This window comes from Babylonia areolata, chromosome 9 (genome assembly GCF_041734735.1).
Source record: "Babylonia areolata isolate BAREFJ2019XMU chromosome 9, ASM4173473v1, whole genome shotgun sequence".
NCBI lineage: Eukaryota > Metazoa > Mollusca > Gastropoda > Neogastropoda > Buccinidae > Babylonia > Babylonia areolata.
Window position 1 is genome coordinate 33,816,656 of NC_134884.1, and position 9,753 is coordinate 33,826,408.

The window sequence follows — 9,753 nt, forward strand, 5'->3', positions numbered from 1 at the left end:
AATGGAATAAGCTGGGAACATGCTTTCTCGTCATATGTGTGCTCAATGAATTGTTTGCATGTTTTTTTTAAGTATTGCTTCAGTTTCTTTTCCTTTTCTTGTTTAATGTGTATTAAAAGCAAATTAATCGAAGCAAAGTATATGAGGAACAGTCCCAGACATATTTTGTATTTGTATTTCTTTTTATCACAACAGATTTCTCTGTGTGAAATTCGGGCTGCTCTCCCCAGGGAGAGCGCGTCGCTACACTACAGCGCCACCCATATTTTTTTGTATTTTTTCCTGCGTGCAGTTTTATTTGTTTTTCCTATCGAAGTGGATTTTTCTACAGAATTTTGCCAGGATCAACCCTTTTTTTTTTGCCGTGGGTTCTTTTACGTGCGCTAATTGCATGCTGCACACGGGACCTCGGTTTATCGTCTCATCCGAATGACTAGCGTCCAGACCACCACTCAAGGTCTAATGGAGGGGGAGAAAATATCGGCGGCTGAGCCGTGATTCGAACCAGCGCGCTCAGATTCTCTCGCTTCCTAGGCGGAAGCGTTACCTCTAGGCCATCACTCCTTGTAATCTCTTTTACCTGTTTTTACCTGCTTTGCAAAGCCAAAGGGAAGAGAAACTGAAAACTGAAAACAGAAGCCAGTCGAATGGTCATTATTATCACCGTCGCCATCAGCGTGCCCAAGAGGTGACTAGTGATGGTCCTAGCCCAGACTGAAGGCAAACGTAGGGGACTAGGTAGGGACATGCAAAGCTAGGATTAACCCCACTCAAGGTGTTTATTTTTATCTATTTATTTATTTTTTTACTTCTTTGCTTTCCATTCTTCCTTTCTTTCTTTTGTTGTCTTTCTTTCTTTTCTCTTTCTTCCTTTGTTTTCTTGTTTGTTTTGTTTGTTTGTTTCTTTCTTTTTTTCCCACTTCTTGTACTTTACGTCCTCGTTCTTCTGCGTCAACATTGTCACTGTCATCCCATCGTCACTATCACCATCATCATTTACACACACACACACACACACACACACACACACACACACACACACACACACACACATATATATATATATATATATATATATATATATATATATGTGTGTGTGTGTGTGTGTGTGTGTGTATAAATATATTTCTATGTATATATATATAATATAAATATATGTGTGTATATATATATATATATATATACGTATATAAGTCTTTGGTCTATATAAGTATGTATCATTTTATCCTCCTTTTCTTGATTTATCATCATCATCGTCATCAACATCACCTTCATCATCATCATTCTCTCGTTTTCCTCCTTTTGTTGGGTTTTTGTTGTTGTTTTTTGTCTTTTTTTCCAAGTCTTTACGAAGAGGTTTCTGAATAATTTTACCTTACTTGGCAACTAATAATAGTCATTACCATGATATCTTTTTTCTTCTGCTGTTAAGTTTATTGACCACTTTCACCCTAAAAAGCACAATCCTGACCCAGATTGTGATCGCAACCATCACCACCTGCACACCACCACCACCCTCCCTGTCCCTCCCCGACCACGTCTTTTCCCGTTCGCACCCCTTCCGCACCCCCACCCACCCACCCCACCTCTCTTCTCCTCCCCCAACTGCACCCACCACCCCACATCCCTCCCTCTCACCCATCAACAGACACCATTATTTCAACAAAAAGAATGGGCCTAACAGTCAAATCTTTTCTTTCCCTTTTTCCGCCGACCGTTAACGTTCTCATCAAGATGTTTGAAGGGAGACAGTCGTTGCCTCCCCCCCCCCCCCCGACACGAAACACACACACACACACACACAGAGTATGATGTTGACGTTTATAACATTTCCATTTTTTCCTAGCGTTGTCTTTCCCTATTCACCCTCCACACATACACACACTTTTACCCCTCCCCCTCTCACAGCCCTTACCCCCAGGGGGGGGGGGGGGGAATAAATCTCAATCCAACACCAGTTGAAGAAAAGAAAAAAACAAGAGAGGCAAGGCCTTTAAGACTCACTTGTGATACATTTAAAAAAAAAATCCAAGCTTTTTATGTATTGAGTATAATTTCAAAATGTAATGTTTAAGATGAGAAAGATCAGTTTAAAGCAAATTAAGTCCCCTAGTCCCCAGCGGTCGAGGGAATGAGTGAGTGAGTGAGCATTAATTACAGAGTAATTTCCTTTTTACTATCTGCACCAAAACGTTTGCAAAATAAATAAAACTTCCATGCTTAGCAAAAGAAGTTCCTGTTTGAATAAAAAAAAATGATAATAATGACTGCTCTTGTTGTTGGGTCAGAATATCAGATCAAAGTGCCAAGTTTAGAGAATACAAAAAATATATAAATATAACAGTAAATGAAGTTTGCATATAATTAGGCTTCATTTTTTTTTTTTTTTTTTTTTTTGGGTGTGCCCATCCCAGAGGTGCAATATTGTTTTAAACAAGATGACTGGAAAGAACTGAATTTTTCCTATTTTTATGCCTAATTTGGTGTCAACTAACAAAGTATTTGCACAGAAAATGTCAATTTTAAAGTTTACCACACACACACACACACACACACACACACACACACACACACACACACACACACACACACACACACAGACAACCGAACACCGGGTTAAAACATAGACTCACTTTGTTTACACAAGTGAGTCAAAAATCACAGCTAGGATCAACGCAAGCGCGAGCGTTCAGCATGGTACGGCCTAGGTTGCTGTCAAGTTAAAACTGTGACAGGTCTTGGCGACGCGAAAAACAGCAGGGAGGGGGAAGTGGGGGGGGGGGGGGGGGTGCAGGGGAGGGCGAATGATAAATATGATGTCATCCCTCAAGGTAGGTCTCTCCTCTCGTACCCACCTGCTAACCGGTGACGTGTGTTCGTGTGTGTATGTGTGTGTGTGTGTGTGGGGGGGGGGGGGGGTGTAGTTGTGTTTTGTTTATGAAGGTGCCGAGTGTGTGAGTGTGTGTGTGTGTGTGTGTGTGTGTGTGTGTGTGTGTGTGTGTGTGTGATATGCGAAATAGAGAGAGAGAGAGAGAGAGAGAGAGAGAGAGAGAGAGAACGGAGGATAACTGATTACCGCTGGATGCAAATGATGTAGGGTGACTTAATGAATCGTGTGAAGAATAAAAGACCGTTGTTTGTACGAAATAAGTTTCCACCTTGTTTCATTAATAAATGTCAAGAGAAAAGAAGAAAGATCACACACGCACGAACACACACGCACACGCACGCACGCACACACACACACACACACACATACACACACACGCAGACACACACAGATAGAGAAGCGCACGCGCACACACACACACACACGCACACGCACACACACACACGCACACACGCACGCACTCACCACGCACGCACACACACACACGCACACTAACATACACACACGCACACACACACACACACATGCATGCATGCATGCATGCATAAATGACTACGTACACACATGCATCCACGTCCCAGGAACTTTTGCGAGATAAAGAAAGAAAACTAGTTGACAAGACAGACAGACGAACGGACATACTGACTCAGACGACAAGCATGCGGATGGGACATCGAGAAGGAGAACGGAAGAAGAAGAAGAAGAAGAAGAAGAGTTTCAGTTTCAGTAGCTCAAGGAGGCGTCATCCATATACGCTACACCACATCTGCCAAGCAGATGCCTGACCAGCAGCGTAACCCAACGCGCTTAGTCAGGCCTTGAGAGATATTAAAAAAAAAAAAAAAAAAAGGTGTAGAAGAAAGACAAGACAGAGAGAAAGGAAGGAACGGAGGAAGGAAAGAAAGAAAGAAGGATGGATGGGAAGGAAGGAAAAGAATAATGAAGGAAAACACATGCAAACACACACACACACACACACACACACACACACACACACACACACTAAAGAAAGGAGAGGTGGACAGGGGGTGGGGGGGGGTGGAGTGATTCTGCCTCTCTTTCTGCCTCTCTCTTTCTCTCTCTCTCACTCTCTGTATGCCTTTGTCGGTCTATTTTCGTTCATCCCTACTTTCCTTCCTTCCTTCCTTTCTTTCCTTCGTTCATTAATTTCTCTCTGTGTGTGTGTCTGTCTGTCTTTTTGTTTCTCCCCATGCAGATCTGACGCCTTGGGGTTGTTCCAGCAGGCATTACTGGCTTCCCTCCCCGCCCCCCCCCCCCCCCTCTCTCTCTCTCTCTCTCTCTCTCTGTCTCTCTCTCCTTGTGTGACAAAGCAAACGCGTGTTCCAGGGCACCGGAAATTGTCCATTAACCGGTACAACGCATCGAGACTTGAAGGAATCCATATGCGCACTGAAGATATTGATTGATCTTTCTACCTTTTTTCCCCTCCGAACCCCCCACCCCCACCCCCTTTCCTCTCCCTCTTCCTTCAGATATGTATAAAAATTATATGTCTATGTTTACGTTCGGAGACGTTTGTTCATCTACTGTGGGGAAAGCATACAGTCAATTAATTTTTTTTTTTAAAGTGTGTTCAGAAGACATCGTCTGAAACTTAACCCCTTTTATTATGTTGTTTTAAAAGTCTGTGTAGCATTCGCTGTGTTAGTGCCAGCCCAGAAATACTGAGATATATACACAAACAATAAAGTAGATAATAATTATACTCAGTGATCGAAAACGAGCTAATATCAATTAATGAATGAAGAAAATGAATAGAAATGTGTGTGTGCGTGTGTGTGTGTGTGTGTGTGTGTGTGTGTGTGTGTGTGTGTGTGTGTGTGTGTGAGAAGGAGAGAGAGAGTATGGGAGAGAACTCAGAACTCAAAACTCTTTTTTTTTCCAGGATTGAAATTTTACGCACGGCCTATTCGTGCGAGAGAGACAGAGAGAAGTGTAGGGTTAGTTGTTTTGTTTTTTTAAATCGGTTCTAATGTCGACACTTAGCCTTCGTTGATATGACTCATGTGAGTAACTATCACAGGAAAAGTTGCGTGGGGAAGGGACCTTTCTAACACTTCACTGACACCAGTGCTGGGATGGCCATCGAAAATGTCCATTTGTGTGTGGGGCTTCTGTGAGGTACAGTTAGTTGTGATTATGCCACTTAACAAGATATATATATATATATATATATATATATATATAACATATATATATATATATATATATATATATATATAAAGAGAGAGAGAGAGAGAGAGAGAGAGAGATTAAGGGGATTAATGCATGAGGGAGAGAAAGCTAAAACATTGAAACAGATACTGCGAAACAGAGCGAGAGAAAGGCAGACATACAGACAGGATATATGAAGAAGAAAATAAAGGAAAGGAAAGACTAAAGTCGTTCACACTCAACCACAACAGACTAGACAAGACAGACAGACAGACAGACACAATGAAACAGAAATAGAGACAGATTGACAAACACAAGTAAACAGACACACTGAAACAGAGACACACATACAGACAAACAAACCCCCACAGATCCAGAACAACCTTGCTAACTATCATCCATGGTGGCGGCAGCATTATCCAAACCGGCAAACTGAAAACGGCCATTAAAACGGTTTCTCATGTCGAGGAAACAATTATCAACGCCAAGGAAGGACACCCCACCCCCACCCCCAAATTGTTCATCTCTGATCTCCGCTCTACACCTTCACAGGGCAAAACCAGCATCCCCAGTTGATGGTCCCATTCCTTATTGTGTTTCATCGATCGTCATTTTGCTGGTTTATTTCCATGCAGACGGCTATTTGTGTTTGTTTGTTTGTTTGTTTATCTCTCTCCAAATTCATGCGGGTGTAAATTTCTACCTGCAATAAAAAAAAAAAGGGAGGGGGGGGGGGTATTTTCCTGTACCAACTGATTGGTGATGAGCACACATTGCAGTATGAGTGTGTGTGTGTGTGTGTGTGTGTGTGTGTGTGTGTGTGTGTGTGTCTCCCTCTCTCTCTCTCTCTGTATATAAAAATTTTTAGGCCTGCCTCATGATCGGTTGAAGCAAGTGTTCGTTCGTAGAAGCTGATAGTGGTATCTATGCATATACATTTTTTTTTTAACACTCATCCTGTCTGGAGTGTGTGTGTGTGTGTGTGTGTGTGTGTGTGTGTGTGTGTGTGTGTGTGTGTGATAGAGAGAGAGAGGCCTAATTGGCGAAATGGGAATGACTGGTAGGCAACATGGGTACAAAGTCAAACTCAGCAGGGCCCATTGAATTAAAGGTGGCCGCACTATCAAAAGGTAGGCGACACGGGAACAGGCAAATCGGACCTGCACCGAAACGGCTGGTGTGGCAGGTCCTTTAGTATGTGTATTTGTATTTCTTTTTTATCACAACAGATTTCTCTGTGTGAAATTCGGGCTGCTCTCCCCAGGGAGAGCGCTTCGCTACACTAAAGCGCCACCCCCTTTTTTTCCTGGGCGCAGTTTTAGTTGTTTTTCCTATCGAAGTGGATTTTTCCTACAGAATGTTGCCAGGAACAACCCTTTTGTTGCCGTGGGTTCTTTTACGTGCGCTAAGTGAATGCTGCACACGGGACCTCGGGTCATCGTCTCATCCGAATGACTAGCGTCCAGACCACCACTCAAGGTCTAGTGTAGAGGGGGAGAAAATATCGGCGGCTGAGCTGTGATTCGAACCAGCGCGCTCAGATTCTCTCGCTTTCTAGGCGGACGCGTTCCCTCTAGGCCATCACTCCACGCTCCAGGCCATCACTCCACACTCCAGGCCATCACTCCACGCTCCAGGCCATCACTCCACGCTCCAGGCCATCACTCCACGCTCCAGGCCATCACTCCACGCTCCAGGCCATCACTCCACGCTCCAGGCCATCACTCCACGCTCCAGGCCATCACTCCACACTCCAGGCCATCACTCCACTCTCCACTCCAAGCCATCACTCCACACTATTAGTCCTTTTTGTGGCCCCCTGGCACCGTTTGGATTCGAACACAGTGGCCCCACCACTTGTCCCTGTCGCACATCCAGTTTACATTCATATTATGTTGGTTTGTTTGCTTGTTTCTTGTTTGTTTGTTTGTTTTTTTGTTCCGTTGATTGGATTGTTTATCCATCAGATGTCTGCTTTTGAAATGATAATGATCAGCCAGATAATTTTTTTTTGAACATCATTGCCAAACCAAACCCCTGTTTTGTTGCAGTTTGTGATTTCTATGTCAGTCTGTGTTGCTTGCCCTTTGGATGACATCAGCTCGACATGATGGCTGTGACTTTTGTTTTCATGCCTTGCGTTTATCAGATTATCGATCAGACTGTCTAGGTTTCCTGGCGTTTCACTTTTAACTCGATATGATGCAAATGTTGAACGTGTCAGAGTGTGAGAAGAGACAGAGAGAGAGAGAGAGAGAGAGAGAGAGAGAGAGAGAGAATGTGTGTGTGTGTGCGCGCGCGCGCGCAAGAGCATGTAAGAGTTCGTGTAAATAAATTTGCGTGGGGTGTGTGAACGCATTGTACAGTTGTGTGTGTGTGTGTGTGTGTGTGTGTGTGTGTGTGTGTGTGTGTGTGCGTGCGTGTGTGTGTGTGTGTGTACGTGTGAGCGTGCGTCCCTCTCTGATAGCACGGTGAGGGCATTCTTTCGGAGGGTTACAGGTCTATCAGTCTATTTGTGCATACGCACGCGGTTTTTTTTTTTTTCGGTTTTTTTTGTGGGTGTGGTTTGTTTGTTTTTTTCCTGTTTTTTTTTTTCTCCCCACCTGTTTTGTTCCTTTTGCACTCTTCGACCCGCAGAGGCCCATGTCCCCCAAGGTATTTATGATGGCGGGATTATGGGCATTTTGATGCTGGAGGGGAATTGTGCGGGACTTAAGTGGTGGACAAATGGGAGCTTTGTGTCTCGCTGGTGGGTGGTTGGTGTCTATCTCCATAGCGGCTTTTTGTGACAGGCAGGCAGGCAGGCAGGCAGGCAGACTGTTGTACAGGGATGCAGGGCCCTGGAGCTGTCTCTAAACCAGGGTGCTCTCCCCTTTACCTTGTTGTTGTTGTTGTTTGGCGGGCAGGGGAGGCGACTCTATTCGTCACACGCACAGACTTCCTTGCCGCCAGGGAAGCGCGCATGTGTGAAAATGGTGACCTCGTTTTGTTGTTAGCTGCTGTTGGTGTTTTTAGGGGAAGTGGTTGTGGGGGAGGGTGTGTTGGTTGGTTGCTGAAGAGTCTCTCTCTCTCTCTCTCTCTCTCTCTCTCCATCCCCTCCCCCCCCCCCCCAATATATATCATACATATATATGTATATGTTTGTATGATTATATTTTGTATTTGTATTTGTATTTCTTTTTATCACAACAGATTTCTCTGTGTGAAATTCGGGCTGCTCTCCTCAGAGAGAGCACGACGCTACACTACAGCGCCACCCTTTTTTTGTATTTTTTCCTGGGTGCAGTTTTATTTGTTATTTCCTATCGAAGTGGATTTTTCTACAGAACAACCCTTTTGCTGCCGTGGGTTCTTTTACATGCACTAAGTGCATGTTGCACACGGGACCTCGGTTTATCGTCTCCGCATCCGAGTGACTAGCGTCGACCACCACTCAAGGTCTAGTGGAGGGGGAGAAAATATCGGCGGCTGAGCCGTGATTCGAACCAGCGCGCTCAGATTCTCTCGCTTCCTAGGCGGACGCGTTACCTCTAGGCCATCACTCCACTCACTCTGTCTCTCTTTTTCTCAGTCTCCTGTTTGTCTCTCTGTTTGTATGTATTGACTCTCTTTTTCCACTTGTAGAGTCTGTGTGCTGTTAGATATGTGCTTGTAGATGATTATGGAAAGGCATACAATTTAGTTGGCGGTTACAAGATATATGTAACGACATAGCGACCAATTGTTGCCTTTGAGTTTTAGTCTTTTGTGACTGTTTACCAATTCTGATGCATACATATTGTGTGTTATCGTGAATGCAGAGCAGATCTCTTTGCCATTTGATATTTTACTGCTTCTCAAGAACGGCCGAACGCAAAATCTTGTGACAAAGTGTACATTTAAATGTAAAAAAAAAAAAAAAAAAAAAAAAAAGGAATTTGAATCTTTACTTGGTGCAGTAATTTTCACTTTGGTGGAAGAGGGTTTTTTTTAGACGCACTTATTTTCTTCCACCGATGTTTTGTTCAATTTGTAATATATATATATATATATATATATATATATATATATATATATATATATATATATATATATAAATCGCTGAACAAAACAAAAAGGTTCTATCGACCTGCGTGAAATTTAGATCCGGAGAAGAATTGTAACATTTATACCCATGCACTTCACAATTTCATCGCCTGCGTGAAATTTAGGTCGGGAGAATTGTAACGTTTATACCCATGCACTTCACAATTTTGTAATACACTGATTCTTACACTACCACCACCCTATCTCCACCCCTACCCCCACTTCCACCCCACACACTGCAGGATGGTCTCTTCTGTCTTGATCAGAGTTATATTTGTTTTTGCACAAAGGAGTTATGTGCTTGTGTGTGGGGAGGGGAGGGAGAGAGAGAGAGAGAGAGAGAGAGAGAGAGAGATTTTACATGTACATACCTTCATAACTCAGTTTTAAAAATTTACATTTTATTGGTCTAAAGTCTACAAATGTCGAACAGCGTATTTCTGTACCTTGGTACAGACAATAAACCATTTCTGAGTTCTGTGTCCTGAAGGTTATAGTATCCGTTGCTGCAGTTCCGCCACACCCCCACCCCCAGCCCACCCCCACCACCCATAGGCCGTGTCTTTTTTTTTTGTCTTTTTTTTTTTCCTTTTTTTTTCATTCATAGATTCCAAGAAAATGTT